This window comes from Dermacentor andersoni, chromosome 1, assembly GCF_023375885.2.
Source record: "Dermacentor andersoni chromosome 1, qqDerAnde1_hic_scaffold, whole genome shotgun sequence".
Classification (NCBI taxonomy): domain Eukaryota; kingdom Metazoa; phylum Arthropoda; class Arachnida; order Ixodida; family Ixodidae; genus Dermacentor; species Dermacentor andersoni.
This window is the reverse complement of record NC_092814.1, coordinates 380,806,137-380,822,213: the sequence shown is the minus strand read 5'-3', so window position 1 is coordinate 380,822,213 and position 16,077 is coordinate 380,806,137. Positions and strand designations below refer to the sequence as shown.

General features: G+C 47.6%; 1 protein-coding gene across 1 annotated transcript in view; it reads right to left on the bottom strand.

Annotated features, from left to right (window-relative positions):
- Mp (collagen XV/XVIII-type protein multiplexin) overlaps nt 1–15,806 on the bottom strand; it is a 383,840-nt gene extending 368,034 nt beyond the window's left edge. The window contains exon 1 of the mRNA XM_050168496.3: nt 15,141–15,806. The gene's annotated coding sequence lies outside the window, so the exon portion shown is untranslated. The remainder of the gene's footprint in view (nt 1–15,140) is intronic.
- Nucleotides 15,807–16,077: the final 271 nt, after the last annotated feature.

Here is a 16,077-nt window from a genome sequence, read left to right as displayed (position 1 = left end):
CAAATCGCTTTGCTTGTTAGCTAGCAACACAACGTCGTCCGCATAAAATAAAACTGGAAGCTGCTGCTCTACTACGGTACCCACCTGTTTGAGAGATTAAACCCGATATTACTTCCTTCTAGCGCCCCTTCCATCCTCACCACGTACATCATAAACAGCAGTGGGAATAAAGGGCACCTCTGCCTCAGTCCCTTGTTTATATCAGCTTTCTCCTCGCTCCTCATCCCTCCCCATTCAACGCAAACGGTATTTTCAAAGTATATCTCTCTCAAAAGCTGTAGACAATCGTCGCCTAAGCCTTTCCCTTCCAGAATATCCCAGAAAATATCCCAGAAACGTTGTCATACGCTCTTGTATTGTCTAAGAAGGCCACATATAACGGTCTGCTTTCTACTCTTAATATTTCAATACACTGAGCAAAAACAAATAAGTTATCATCCAAACGCCTACCTATTCTGAAGCCATTCTAAGTTCTCCCAAAATGCCATTATTCTCTGCCCATGCTTGCAGATATAATTTGATTGCCTGCATTGCTAACCTGTATATTACCGATGCAATGGTCAACGGTCTGTACGAGTGAATTCTATCTTTCTCCCTTTTACCTTCAGAAATGAAATTCATTCTACTTTGTCGCCAACTATATGGTATTATTCTATCTTCTAAAGTTCTTTCCACTGTTTTCACCAGAGCTTCCTTACTTTTTCGTCCTAGTTCAATAATTAGCCTAACAGAAACCTCGTCTAGCCCTGTGGCTGTGCCCTTAGGAATTTTCTCTTCGGCTTTCTTCCTTTTAAAATTTGTCAGCCCCAGCTCCTTTCTCATCTGGTTTTCTTTCATGCATTTTTGTTTGTTTGTATAAAACCTCGTCATTTCCTTGGAAAGATTAGGCTGTTATATTTCTGATGTAATTTAATGCCGCTTCCCCTTCCAGTTTGTTTCCATCTTCGTCTAGGATATGTTGTTGTATTTTTGTTGACTTCCTGTCTAATAATTTTATGTGATTCCAAAATATTCTAGGTGCGGCCTCCTTTCTTTCACGCATTTCTGTGAGCCAACGTTCACTTTCACCTTTTATCTTTGCTTGCACCAGTATGTGAACCATAGACTTTTTCTCCCGCTATATTTCCCATTTACTCGCCACTTCATTCCGCGGTAACTGCGCCTTCTTTGCCTGCCTGTGCTCTCGGGATGCTTCTGTCGTTTGGCGATCGCTTCTCGTTCCACCAGCTTTTGGGTTTCTTTTTTCCTTTTCAACGAACATCTTGTCTCTCTGTCCGTAGTTCCATCGTTATTACACTTAGAAGCTCGCTATATTCCCACTCTGTACTTGGCCATTTGCAAAGTTCTTGCTCGGATCTTGTGACTATACTTTTTATTTGTTCAGCGTTCAAATTTGGACTGGCCATTTTGCACTCCTTGGTCTCTTTCACAACTACATATCCCATTTTCAATATGATGCGTTTATGGTCCCTCCCTATGCTGCTACACCCTTCCCCGTCAATGACCATTTCTCTCAAGTTAGCATGAATTCGTTCTGTCATCAGACAGTAATCAATGGTCGATTGCCGGTTTCCCACTTCCCACGTTATCTGACCTTCGCACTTAAGCCCTGTATTCACGATAACCAGGTTATGTTGCTCACAAAGACCTAGCATTGACTTCCCTTTGCTGTCGGTATAGCCATCTAGATGCTGTATGTGGCCATTCGTGTCTCATAATAGGATAATTTTAGCATCATTCCTGAAACCCTTAATATCAGTACTTATGCATTCCACTAACTCTTGATTCTTCTCTGTTCAATTATTTCCAGTCCACAAATACGTTACGCCCAGCCAAGTTTTTTTTTTTTTCACTCATTGTATCTGAAAGCCAAAGTGAAGATGCTCTCGACATCTTGAATTTACTCTTTTCCATTTGTCTCCCTGATGGATGAGCATTCGGACTCCCCCTCCCTTTCTTTCGGACTTAGTTCTGCTGCCCCCTTCCCAAACATAATTCTCAATCACTGGCGGCTCTTGCGAGTGACGTGAGAAGGCAAGGAAACCCCACTACTACACGAAAGCGGCTGCGTGCAAACAGGATAAGCTTAAGTTTAAGGTACGGTACAGTACATTGCTGCTATTCATGAAAAATAAACGCCACGCAAATATGTCGAGCGGTCAACTTACGCAGGGCGTGCAGAAGCAGAGCCGCATTGATTGAAGTGTACCGCAGGGTCCAGGAGACACTACGGAAGCGGTCGACCGTCCAATCAAAACTTCTGCGCCCGCCGCGTTAGCTTTGCGGCTATGGCATTGCTAGAGGTCGCGGATTTGATCCCAATTGCGGCAGACGCATTTCGACGGTGGCGAAATAGAAAAAGCACGTGCACTTATATTTGGGACACGTTAAAGAACATCACGGTGTCAAAATTAATCCGGAGTCCACCATTACGGCGTGCCTCATAATCCGAGTGTGGTTTTGGCACGTAAAGCCCCTTAATCCCATTCAAGTTTAATACTTCTGCCACAATGTAATGTGGCATGTGAGGCAATGACAACGCCCAACCCTCTCGGGGGTTACAAAATATGGGGCACAACAACGCTTCAAGCAAACACCTCTCCCAGTGTGTTCTGTGTACTACGTAGACAAACAGCAGTGGTGCACGCAAGGTAACGTTTAACATCAACTCACCACTCTCGTGTTAGCCTAAACGTTGAAGAAATTAAGCTTTAGTCGTCAACATCACCGCTAATTATCGTCAAACAAAGCATCCAGCACGGAAAGCTTCGCTTACATCGATTCCCACAGTGTGTGGGATCTGCATGATTTTTTCCCTCTACCTTCTGCGCATCACGCTCCACATTTCGGTCATTTTTGAGCTCTTGCACCTGCTTGACAAGCTCATCCTGGAAAGCCTCCATTTTCTTCAGCCTAGCATCGACATCCCAGTGTGTGCCGATCGACTAGATTCCCTCTCCATTCTTATCCGTCCCCTCGTCTGCCTTGAGGGACCCCCCGTACACTATTCGCTTTCCCGGCTTTCTTGCCATGTATTGCACGGCTTTTTCTAATGCAAATACTATAATACTATACTAATGGAGAGCACGTGCCTTTTAGCAAAAACCGATACGCACAGAATCTAAATCCTTGAAATGCCGCAAAGTAATTCTCGCCAATGTTTTAAAAGCAATCAATGCCGCACAGACTGTAAGGTATGCCACTTTTTCGCACGTGTTCAACCACGCGGCCACGCTCTAACTTTTTTTCTAAAGCAATATTCCCGATACCAACGAACACACAGTAAACCACTAATAGCTATTAGTCTTGCCACTTCCAAGCTACTATTTAAAGGCTATAAAGTCTCATCGTCCCACCCGATTGCATGCGTTGAAGCACGTGGCGCGAAAGGACGCTCTGACTATCCTGCAAAAACAAGTATTCATGTAACACACCCGCGCACACGAAAAAAAGAAAGAAAAAGAAACTACCCAATTATTATTTCAAGGCTAAATAAATCAGCAAATCAAAAACAGAAGCAAGCTCAAAGCATGCAGAAAAAAACTAATGATTTCGTCGCCGCCACAGAGCCCTGAAAAAACAAGCCCATCCACAACAAAATGTCACGCTCCTCTGCTGCTTGTATAGTTAGTGCGCCACGCCCCCTATTCTGCACGTTTGATAGATGAGCGGCTTAACACTTCCACAGTCCCTTATAATTTATTTTATTCTTTTTTTTTCCTGCACCGATGCTTACTGCATTAAATAATTTGAAGGTCATCTGCAAAAAAATATTTGTCAACTGGCCAAACATCTACCACTATAAGAAATGCACTTTCAATGACTACTGAAGCAAACGACCGTTAGAATTTGAAAGGGCCTCATCGTCTTCGTTCTCCCGTTGTCGGAGCCAAAGAAGCTAGCAGACTCGTTTGTATTGTGGTCGTTGAAATGGCATTGGTGACAAGGGTATGGGTAAAATCGCCGTTGTTAAGAAGGCCTTCGTTACACACAGTGCAGAGCAGCCATGCTACCTTCGGTAACCCCAAAGAAGCGATAAAATCTGAGAAAGCGGCTAGCAATATCAAGGGGCCATTATACACCTGTTCTGTCTGCCGGCGGGCTTGCGATACTCATCGTTATCTTTGCCTTAGTGGCATTTCGTTCCAATGGCTCTTGCGCCATAAAACACAAATCAACCACTTAAACATCTTGTTTCACGCCATTCGTTGCGCTTCGGGCAGCGCTTCCGATAACGTCGATAATGCCCGGTGAGTGTATTTCAGAAGCCTGCATACATTATAAAGGCTTTCGTGTTTTAATAAAGATTTCTTGCACGTAAAACCTGCGCCTGGCATCACGGGCCGAATTCACAAGATATTGCTACGCTGTATAAAAGTAATTGAAAGCCTTCATGATTGATATTACACTGTACTATATTTTTGTGTACTTAACTATATATATATATATAAATATATACTGGCCACCCTGTATACGCAATGCCTCATGACTTCGAGCGTACCGGAATCTTGGAAGAACGCTAACATAATCCTAATCCATAAGAAAGGAGACGCCAGGCTTGAACAATTATAGACCGATCAGCTTACTGTCCGTTGCCTACAAAGTATTTACTAAGGTAGTCGCAAATAGAATCAGGAACACCTTAGACTTTGTGGGGTCTTCGGGTCTCACAGGAGTACCGACCACCGCGGGTCCGAGCTTAGCGAGCCACAGGGCCGCGTCAGTCATCACCTCTAGCACCGCTGCGCGCGAGCTCAGGCCGCAAGGGGCTACCAAGCGACGCACTCGAGAACACAGTTTTGCCCTGAGTTGACGGAAACCGTTTATCGTATCCGGCGGCGCCCGACACTGCCCAACACCCGGTTCCGGGGCGGCGGGGAACCAAAGGGGTCCCGCACCAAGGGCGGAAAATACAGTCAGGGGCGCCTGTAGCCCGTCGCTGCGAGAGCACAGGTTCAAGCTGGGACACGCCGCTAGGAACAGACCCGGCGGCTATGCTACTTGCTCTCGCGATGACCAATGGGCCAACTCGCGAGAGCTCGGGCAGTCTCCTTCGGCTTGGGCCTCCAATAAGTGCGGCTCGGCGTGGTACGACCTCGCGCGAGCACTAGGCACCCGTTCTTCGGCTTAGCGTCGGGATAGGATCAACACGAAGTACGCGCTCCCCGCACGGGCAAAGGCACCGTGCGTGAGCTCAGTCCTAGTCGCAAAGGTGTCGGCGGACGAGAGGAAGCATGTACGGGTACCGCGCGCCGTCCCAAGGAGGAAGCGAGCCGCTACCGTCACGGCAGTAGCCACTAGGTAGGGGCCGCTTCGGGACGTCACTAGCTCCGCCCTCCCCGCGAACAACCGCGAGTGGAGCGCCACCGCTGACAACTGGTTCAGAGCGAGGACCGTGTGGCTTAAGGTTTGCAGAACATAGGTGAAATGCGCGCAATGGCGCGTCGAATTCCCCAAATCCCCATATCTTCTGTCAACCAAAGGACCAGGCAGGATTCCGTAAAGGCTACTCAACAACAGACCATATTCACACTATCAATCAGGTGATAAAGAAATGTGCGGAATATAACCAACCCTTATATATAGCTTTCATTGATTACGAGAAAGCGTTTGATTCTGTCGAAACCTCAGCAGTCATGCAGGCATTACGGAATCAGGGTGTAGACGAGCGGTATGTAAAAATACTGAAAGATATCTATAGCGGCTCCACAGCCACCGTAGTCCTCAATAAAGAAAGCAATAAAATCCCAATAAAGAAAGGTGTCCGGCAGGGAGATACGATCTCTCCAATGCTATTAGCAGCGTGTTTACAGGAGGTATTCAGAGACCTGGATTGGGAAGAATTGGGGATAAGAGATAATGGAGAATACCTTGGTAACTTGCCATTGGCTGATGATATTGCCTTGCTTAGTAACTCAGGGGACCAATTGCAATGCATGCTCACTGACCTGAAGAGGCAAAGCAGAAGGGTGGGTCTAAAAATTAATCTGCAGAAAAACAATGTTTAACAGTCTCAGAAGCGAACAGCAGTTTACGATAGGTAACGAGGCACTGGAAGTGGTAAGGGAATACATCTACTTAGGGCAGGTAGTGACCGCGGTTCCGGATAATGAGACTGAAATAATCAGAAGAATAAGAATGGGCTGGGGTGCGTTTGGCAGGCATTCTCCGATAGTGAACAGCATGTTGCCATTATCCCTCAAGAGAAAAGTGTATAACAGCTGTGTCTTACCAGTACTCACGTACGGGGCAGAAACCTGGAGACTTACGAAAAGGGTTCTACTTAAATTGAGGACGACGCAACGAGCTATGGAAAGAAGAATGATGGGTGTAACGTTAAGGGATAAGAAAAGAGCAGATTGGGTGAGGGAACAAACGCGAGTTAATGATATCTTAGTTGAAATCAAGAAAAAGAAATGGGCATGGGCAGGACATGAAATGAGGAGGGAAGATAGCCGATGGTCATTAAGGGTTACGAACTGGATTCCAAAATAAGGGAAGCGTAGCAGGGGGCGGCAGAAAGTTAGGTGGGCGGATGAGATTAAGAAGTTTGCAGGGACAACATGGCCACAATTAGTACATGACCGACCGGGGTAGTTGGAGAAGTATGGGAGAGGCCTTTGCCCCGCAGTGAGCGTAACCAGGCTGATTATATATATATATATATATATATATATATACGAACAAGAAGAAACGGGGTTAAAAGCGGAACCGCATGGCGCGATTTCAGGCGCGATTGACGCGCGGATGGTGGAACGTGCGCGTCATTTTGACGCATGCCCAGCATGATCCGTCACGAAATCGCGCCCCCGCGTGCTGCTGCTCGGAGTAGAAAAACAAACGCGTCGCGCGGCGCGTCCGCCAATCAGAGTTCAGGTAAGTCACGTGGCATTTGGTTACGTGGCATGTTGGTTTTTGGTTTTGCCATCAGATGGCCCTGCTCTCTGCGCAGCTCTGATAACTCAAAGGGAAGCTCATTACTTTTCGAAGCGAGATCGCGATGCCTTAGAACACGCAGCTATAAAGCGAGATATAAGAAGGAACAAGAAGCATGTGCTTGTTGCAGTAAAGCTAGGGAAACTATGGAGCATGTTTTATTAGAGTGTGAATACGTCTACCCAGCGCTCGATTTAGGCACCACTGGCCTCTTGAAGCCCTTGGGTTCAGCGGGAGCAGTGAAAAAAGTAAACATGTCCGCAATAGGCATTAGTAAGAGGCGATTGGAGGATTGGTGGACGAAAAGTAGGGAAACGACAAAAAAACAGACTTACAAAAGCACAGTTAGCAGTAAGGGATCAGAAAATTTGGGTGTGGGAGTTCATAGTGTTTATTTTTTTTTATTGTTTAACTTAGGTAGGACATTAAGCAGTATAATAGCAAGAGCTTGGTGGCGCAACCCATCGCCCCGTTCCAAAGGGGACGCTCATAACATCCATCCATCCACCCTCTAAAGCCCCTTAAACTTCGTAAAGTAGTGACACCCTCCTCCTCCGCCTTCACTCTTCCTCGTTTTTCCTCTCTTTCACGCTCCCTCCTCGACCCTGGCGCCCCCTACACAGCTCTAGCGTAGCAACGGCGCCAACATGCGCTCCTCGCCACTCCGTAGACGCTTCTCGAACAAAAATGGCGCTGATGTACGGCGCGAGGACCCACGTGATGCTATTAGGCCAATAGCGACGCAGCCATGGCCTAGGCCAGAGCGCGCGAGGAGAAAACGGCATTCTTCAAAGCATGCAGTACTTTACGAAGTTGAAGGGGCTTTGCGCATCTCGACGGAACCTCTCTGGCGCATTTTTTTTTTCTCGCCAGAACTGGCGCGTGTGTCAAAGCAAGCACGTGATACCGTGATTTCGTTCGCGCCTGGTGTTGGTTCGCGCATCGTGTTCACCTAAAATGGACAAAGCAACCTTCAACGAGGCCCTCATAACTGAAGTGGAGAAACGTCGCGTCCTGTGGGACGTACGTGATCACCATTACAAGAACATCAAACGTGACCAGGCTTGGCGAGCTATAGCAGATACCTTCAGCGTAGACGGCATAGCAGATGCCCTCAGCATCCCCCTTAATAGTAGCAATCGCCTCTTCTGCTCGGTAGTAAGCGGCCGACACTATTTTCTATGTGAAGTTGTAGACAAGCAGCGGCCTCTCAGCATGCTGAAGGTATATAGTCGCATTTTCGCACACAATCTGGCTGCTTGAAATTAAGCTTGATAAATAAACTTCAGATAAAAATGTCGCTGTCTAATTACACTAAGATTATCTTTATTGTAGTGTTATGTAACGTTAAGGGCATATTATACATGCGGTAACAGAGACAATTCATGTCGTTGGGAGTTATGTTGTCTGGCAACCCGGAAAACGCGACGCGAAAGCGTCGCTCCCTTTCTTCGTGCGGGTGGTCGTGCGTCGGCGGCAACGCGGGCGTTCGCCGCGCCTCAGGTTTTTCGCTCGCGGGAAACGCGCCATGCGGTTCCAGCTTTAAGACTGCAACTCCCCTTTAAAACATAAAGCGGCCAGGGCTTCGTCCAAGCGGTTCAGACTGCAATGCGAGCCAATAGTTGCCGCCTTTCATTGATGGCTAGTAAATTTAACGAAAACCCGTGCGTTACACTTGGGTGACACTTAAAAACATTACGTTGCTAATGAAGTCTTCTTGCAGCGTCGTTCCTCACTTGCTGGTGGCAGCAGCGCGTGGCTGACTTCACGTACTCGTTTACTGTACTGTAAATAAAAATAAATAAATAAATAAATAAATAAGGCTCGGTAACACTGGGTCGATACGAGACCGACAACACGCTCACGTCAACGATTGACCAACCATTCAGTACAGTGCGTCACTGAAAGCATTTAATCATACCAGGCCAACAACAACGCAACCGACGAGCGCGAGTTGTCGCACTGCGACGGGCTTTCTGGTCGACGGCACAGACAAAATCATCGTTCAACCGAACCCTGCGCGATCGGCCATCGAACTGACAACGCGATATAGCGACAGCGCCTTCCCTTGCATATATAATTATTCGCACCCAGAGTGAGTCAAAACATGCCTTCGAAGTTGAAATGCACAAACTTCAACCCTCGCAAGCCGTGCACATCAAGGTTGACCCAATGTTGATCCTGTTCAGCGAAGGTAAGTCTAGCGCCGTCGTGTTCGTGCTCCCGCTACCGGCGGACTTGAACTGAAATGTAAGCAGTTAGGACGAAGGAAACTGCTTTTATAGTTCACTTCTGTCCTTGGCGATTTAAAATAAACTACATTTCACCTCGTACACAATAGGCGGCAAGCGGCGACACAGCACTGTGCCAACATGTGTCTGTGCGTCCCCATTCCCGTAAGCTGCCGGTCACATTCGCTACGTAGATGGGTCGGTCTGTACGTGTTGTTATGCTGACACATTTCTCAATTCTAGAGAGATGCTGTTTACCTCTGCGACGAACAGGAAAAAGGAGACGGTGCATTCAGTATACAGCAGTATAAACAACCGTCTCGCTCAGTTATAGCAACGGTGTCAGTTATGGTATCCGCGTTTTGCCGAAAGGACAACACGGCCTATAAATGAGCACTTAATTTATGCGAGCACAGTTTTCTCTAACGATGTTTTATGGTACGCGCAAACTGTAACTATGATGGAGTTAAAGAAAAGCGAGAATCAGAAATAAATTAACAGCCCGTAATATGTTATCTGAATCACTGTTGCCGTGTTTAAGTGGTTCGGCCGCTCATACTGACTCGTCTCAGGGTGGAACACCACCACTCATACTGCCGCAGAGAGCTCTCCACATGCAAGGTACGAGCACTCTCGTGTGGCACCTTTCCAAGCGTCTCATCGCTAAAACCCATTACTCGTCGCATCGCCATTAGAAGAACGCCAGCAACGCCTCGCGCATGGCGATACAGCGCGTGTCTCCCGTGCACGCGCTCACGGCAGCGCCCGAGTCTGCCGTCCAATGAGAAGCCACGGCGTGGCTCTTGGCCTTCGGGGCGCGTGAAAAGTGCGTTCGGCAGAGAGACGCGGTTGATTGTGGAATAGGCTGCTGTTAACTCTTCTTTTAAAGTGTGTGAATGCTTAATATTGAATTTCCGGGCACAAGTTCGCCCACAATAAACCAGTGTGTTTAGTGTGCTTCATTGAAGAGTGCTACAATATGCGCAGATATGTACGTTTTGCTACGTTTTGACCTTATTTTATATCAGTGATACACCTTTTCCTCAATATTTGACGCTAACAGCGACCTGCGTCTGTAGATATCGATGTAAAGAAGGGCGACGCTTTGATAAATCCGGCGTGGAAGGCTCGAAGGCTTCTTGACTATGCGGAATGTCAAAATAATGTTTAAAAAGAATACAAAACTCGAGCTCCAAGTGCAGAAATCAGTGACAACAAACTCCAAGACAGCCGTGTCGGCAAAGGGAGCTCAGCTGCCTTGGCTTTTTATGATATGACTAATAAAAATCGGGCCCATCGGTTAACCCGCTTTCTGCTCGTTTATTGCATAACGAGGGTCTCGAATCCGGCAACATTGATGCCTTCAGGTAGCATGTGTAGGCTTAATGACCGGTTGTCTTCATCCAAAAAGATCACGTTCTCATGACGCCTGCGGCAGAAAGGATGTTCCACGTCCGCCGCCAAGGTCTGTGAGTGGTGGCGCTGGCTAACACTCCCAGGGTTCTACTAGGAAACATAAATACCCAAGACAGTGGATGGGAAAATGGCGCCGCGGTAGCTCAAGTGGTAGAGCATCGCACGCGATATGCGAAGTTTGTGGGATCATTGCCCACCTGCAGCAAGTTGTGTTTTCATCCACTTTCATTTCCATTAATTTATCGTTTCTTTATTTCATTTATTAAGCACAAGTAAATTTCCCCTACGTTGTCCTTGGTGTCAGTGTTTGTTGGCTTCTTACGATATGACTAATAAAAATGCGGCCCCTCGGTTATACCCCTTTCTTCTCGGACTGAAATATTAGAAGTCCGAAACAATAACAAGAGATCGACTCACGCAAAAGGCCGCGTTTCTACCAGAAAGCTTGCCTTCGTGCATTGCGTTCCCCGCCAGCATTTCCCTGTAAACGTTACGGGTACATAAGCTTCAGTTGCCGGGAAGAATGAAAGCAGTCAGGAGTCTTTGAATGCTATTGCGTTCCACTCTTAAAGGCGAAGCTTAAGCATCCTGAAATTTTTTTCATGCACTGTATGTAAATATGTCTTATGTTCTGTGTATTATTATATAGCTTTGATAGCATTTTTGCCTCTCCTGCTAGGGCCCACATTGGTCTTGTAATATTTTCTAAATAAAAACAAAAAATAAAACACAGTCATAAGTGCGCTTTGCCATGGGCCGGCCACTCTCGCTAGCATGTCTGTCATTACGTAAAAGTGGACGTAGTCTTATTTCCAGTGTCAAGGTCGCAGACCACCCATGCCAAGAGCTATTTCTGGAAAGCGCTGTCGGTGGAAGCAAAACTGATAATGAACGAATCCCAGCCGTCGCCTCGTGGCGAATTTGAAGGAAGTCACGTTCTAATGCGCCCTCATTTTTTTTTAATGTTGAAAGTCGCATCTCATTGAAGATAATTGTCATCGAAGTTCAACGGTAAATCCAGGCAATGCCGAAACACGGCTCCGCGGGAGCGCAGGAAATGCGCCGTCGTATCAGACGCCCCGCGACGGCAAGCGCGAGGAAGAGCTCGAAACCGAACGCCTCGGCCAGTCACGGAAGCTGCTGGTGCGGCACGCTTTGCCCGGAAAGCTTGCGGGACGGTGTGTCGGCTCAAGACTTGCCGACCATTACAAGACGGAGAGGCGCCGTTACCCCGATCCTCACAAATCGCTTAGCAGAGAACAGCAAGCGATCTACAGGCAGATACACGCAGGATCCTTCCCGCACCCTTACCTTCAAAATAAGATGTACCCGGAAGGGTACGAGAAGGATTGTAATTTCTGCAAAATTCAGTTAGGCACGCTCCAACACGTCATTGGAGTATGCGATTTCATCAAGGCAATCCCCCCACCTCTTACCTGCCCCACTGCCCTACCCCATGCCTCATCCACCCTTACCGAGCGATGGGAGACCTTGCTAACCAGCACCGCCCTGGAAGACCAGCTCGTCCTGATCTCCAGGGGCCCGGCGGCTAGGGAAGCATACGGGTCCCGTGAAGAGGGAACCACTTCCATCGACGGCGTCAATTTTAGCGTAATAATTTTCTTGTGTATAGGGACCAGCCTCGATTCACGAAGTATAATAATTGCCCGAAATTTAGCCCTCAGTATGCCAAGGGTCAATTATAACCACAGGTTCGAGCATTTCGGCCGCACTGAATCTTAAGAGCTGCTCTGCTGGCGCCTAAAAGGAAAAAAAAACAATAACGTTGCATTATCGAGGCCCAAGACTTGCTTCTGCTTCTGAGGCCGAATTCACAAATGTTGTGCAAAGGGAAGTACCAAATAGCCCACCAATTTACCATTCCGAATTCATAGCGCTTTTCATTCGTATGAAGTCTTGTTTTCCATTGGTCAGCAAACAATGTGTGCGTCATCACGACTGGCATGGCATTAGCGCTTACGAGCAGTTATAGCTTAATTACTTCTTTTTTTTTGCGAATACAGGCTCTGTTTGTTTTTCTCCCTCTGAAAACGCATCGCTGAATTTTGTAGTAACAAGCACATTCAATAAGCTAATATTTCTTCGCACAGCGACCGGAGAAATAAAAGCAATATATTGAAAAGTGAAGGGATGACACATACTTTCCACAGTATTCAAATACAAAGAACAAATTTTGCATACAATTCGTGTGCCCATTCTAGGTATAACGCAGCAAAGCTGTTCTCAGCAGAGCATGCTGTATTGTAGGAGTGAGGCGCCTCTTTGGTGAAAGAAGAATGGTTCTTTCCTGCTTTATCCTATAATGCAAGACTGCATGTCACTAGACTCGAGCTGGTGTGTACAACGACTTTACCATTATCATTTGCGGCGTAATCAACTTTCTGCCAATCGAAATTCTGCCGACTGCCTGCAGAGTATCGCGAAAGAAAAGTTTGGCAGTGCGAAGCAGGTAAAAATCCCAATGACTTTTAACCTACTCTCAACTTGCCTTCTCTTGTACGCCCGGCCGATAGCGGTCCCGTAATTCAGGTCCCACAATTCTAAAACTTTCTATTCACTTTCCTGCCATTGATTACGTGAGCATTTTGCAAACAGTCTTTGTTTAGATTCAGCTTTAGTATTTCTGACTGAAATATTTACGTTTCTTCACTTATCTTACCTACAGATGTTGTTGAATAATCACTCCTGAGACCTCTTACCTTCTGATAATCATTGCGGAAATTGCGCAGTGCTTTGCTCGTGCGTTGTAGAAAGCAATATCGGTGTTTTAAAGAACACATTAGGTGCCCGTTCCCGACACATGAGCACCGATGATGTCGTTTGATGCCATATCCGTAGTTTACCTATGACTGCATTGAAAGGCAGGTCTTCGTACTTTGTAGATACCTATGAGCCGACGCTATATGTACGGGTTTTATGTTGTGATTTATTGCGTTATTAGGCAAAACAGAGCTGCGCACAATATCACCACTTCTACGGTCAAGATTCAGTGTTGTATTCTGGAGCCGGGCTCGCGTGCCGGTCAGGTGAGAAACCACCGAGCCGCTCTACACGCCGGTGAGGTAAGCAAAGAAAACTTCGCTTTAAAAAAAGCACCCTAGGCAGAAAAGATTGGTCTAGCCTCCGGGGTTATGGAAATGATCGAGTTTAAGTGGCCTGCAGAGGGCCGACTTTCGTAACTTCCGAGGGTGCAATGCCCAGTAGGCAAATCGAAGGTCTACCACGATGTCTCTACAATTTCTCCGCCAAGAGTAAAAGAGCATCAAAGAAATTCGAGACGATCAATTCAGCAAGAGTGACTCAACGGCAACTTCACGGTTTGTTTTTCGCGCGCAGAAAGTATCGCATGATAGCTACCAGCTGCTACTTCTGCCGCCGCGCGAAAGGACCAGGGTAATGTATTCCGGTTAGCTCAACTAGGTTTGGCCAACAGCCAGCTAGGCCGGCCATGTGGTGGCTATTATACTTCTGTGTCCGTTTCCTATTCTGCCTTCCGGGTTGAGCCGATGACCGGAGGTCACGAGTGCGCTGCCTTGAGTACTCGCTGCAATGCAATCACTTGGGTTTTTTTTTTTCTTGCGCTTTTCACTACGTGATCGGGGTTTGAACAGCAGACGTTCCACGATTTAACCACACCGTAACTTGTTCCGGCACATGTATGGTGCGGAATTCTGTCTAAATATCCTCAGCTCATGTACGAAGCGCGAAAATGTTCAACTTTCCACAATTCTGCAAAAAGCGGAGCACAAAAATTGAGTGGAAGTAAGCGTTAGTGATGCCGCTGTTTACCTGCGGATCGGAGTCATACGATGTGAAAAAGTTGCTGCCTTCAGATGAAATTTCACACGAATTCGTGTAGGTGTGCAACGTGTGTTTGCCCTCGTGATAAAAATCTACAGTTGAGGAATTCCATTCTTGAGGATGGTACGCATCGTTCAAAAGAGTGCCGGTCACACCCCGTCTGCAACGGACGTTGGACTGAGTGGGCCCGTGAACACACCGGGTCGCTTGCAGTTCTGAAGGCGTCGGCATGAACCGCAAACCACCTTCAGTCTGTCAAGAGGAGCGAGTAACGTGCAAGACACATGTGCACAGTCACTCTTCATCACTCTCTTCAGTCTGTCAAGAGGAGCGAGTAAAGCGCACATGTGCGCAGCCACACTTTATCACGCAGTGACCATCACCTCGTAGTGGCAACGAATCATGGTAGGAAGAAAACATCTGTGATTTAACAGTAAGCTCATGCTTCTGTGCGCGAATCTAACCATCTCCGAGTAAATCTGTGTAGTCGACGCATAAAGAATGGCACAACAAGCTTATTGGCGTTTTATCATGAGGCATTTGGACGCATATTATGCGCTTTCTGTCGGGCTTTTTTTTTTCGTTCGTTTTTTTCTTTTTGCGCGCTATACGAAACAAGCCAACAGTCGTTAAGTCCGGTGGAACTGTTCGCTTTTTTCGTTTATTAGCCCTACTAATTACCCTTCGTAAATAGCTTCACTCAAGCGCATGGTTGACAGGGAAGAGCGAGCTCACCCGCCGGCGTCCCGAACGGAGCAGCCACGAGGTTCCCGGAGTGGTTCCGCTCTGCCGCACAACGCCCGCAACGGTGGCCCACACGTCCAGCGCCGCTTGAAGCCGCCCGCACGAGTGGCAGCAGCGAGGACGATCGCCGGCACGAGGGGAGGGCCCAAGCAGTGCGCGCGCGCGGAGGGGCGGCGCCACCGGCCGCGCACTGCAGCACGAGGGGGAGGGTCGCCAGCGCCTCCTCACGAGCGGCCCAGACGGAGACGCTCGGAGACCGCAGGTGCTTAGTCATCGCCGTGCACGCGCGTATTCGCGCGCACGGCGGACCGCGGTTCTGCTGACTGAGACGTGGCGCGCCCATGTCTCCCGCTGGCAGCCGCAACTCCTTTCTAGACCAGACAGCGGCCATACCAAATGAAACAGTCTATACGGAGCAGTTTCTGGGAGCTATTGATGCACTTTGTTTAGCGTTTGGTGCTGATGATTTCTGCATGTTACTATTTCTTTCTTTTTTTTCTTCATAGAATACAAGGTGGCGTTGATACTAAGGACAGTACCGGCTAAACATTATTGCAGCACGAAAACGGAGATAACGCCTGGTGGAAGTGCCTCAGATGAACAAGTTTCAGAAATCGACACAAGTGAAATGTTCGATGTCGCCGATAGCGCCACAGAAGCCACATAGCGGGGAAGCGCATCGTCCAGTCTTGAATAACCAAGCCGGGGTGTACGCGGAGTCGCTTCTGATGCGACACAACAGCGTTGTTTCTTCGCGAATAAGTCGATTGGTCACACAGGCTTGGTGTGAAGTGTTGTGGATCGCCCTAAAGTGATAGCGCATTGCATCCTTAGAATTATCTCTTCGGACGCATGTCATCGTTAGGTGTGCAAGAGCGTCAGCTTTCTCATTTCCTTCAATTCATACGTGAGATGAGATCCACTGAAA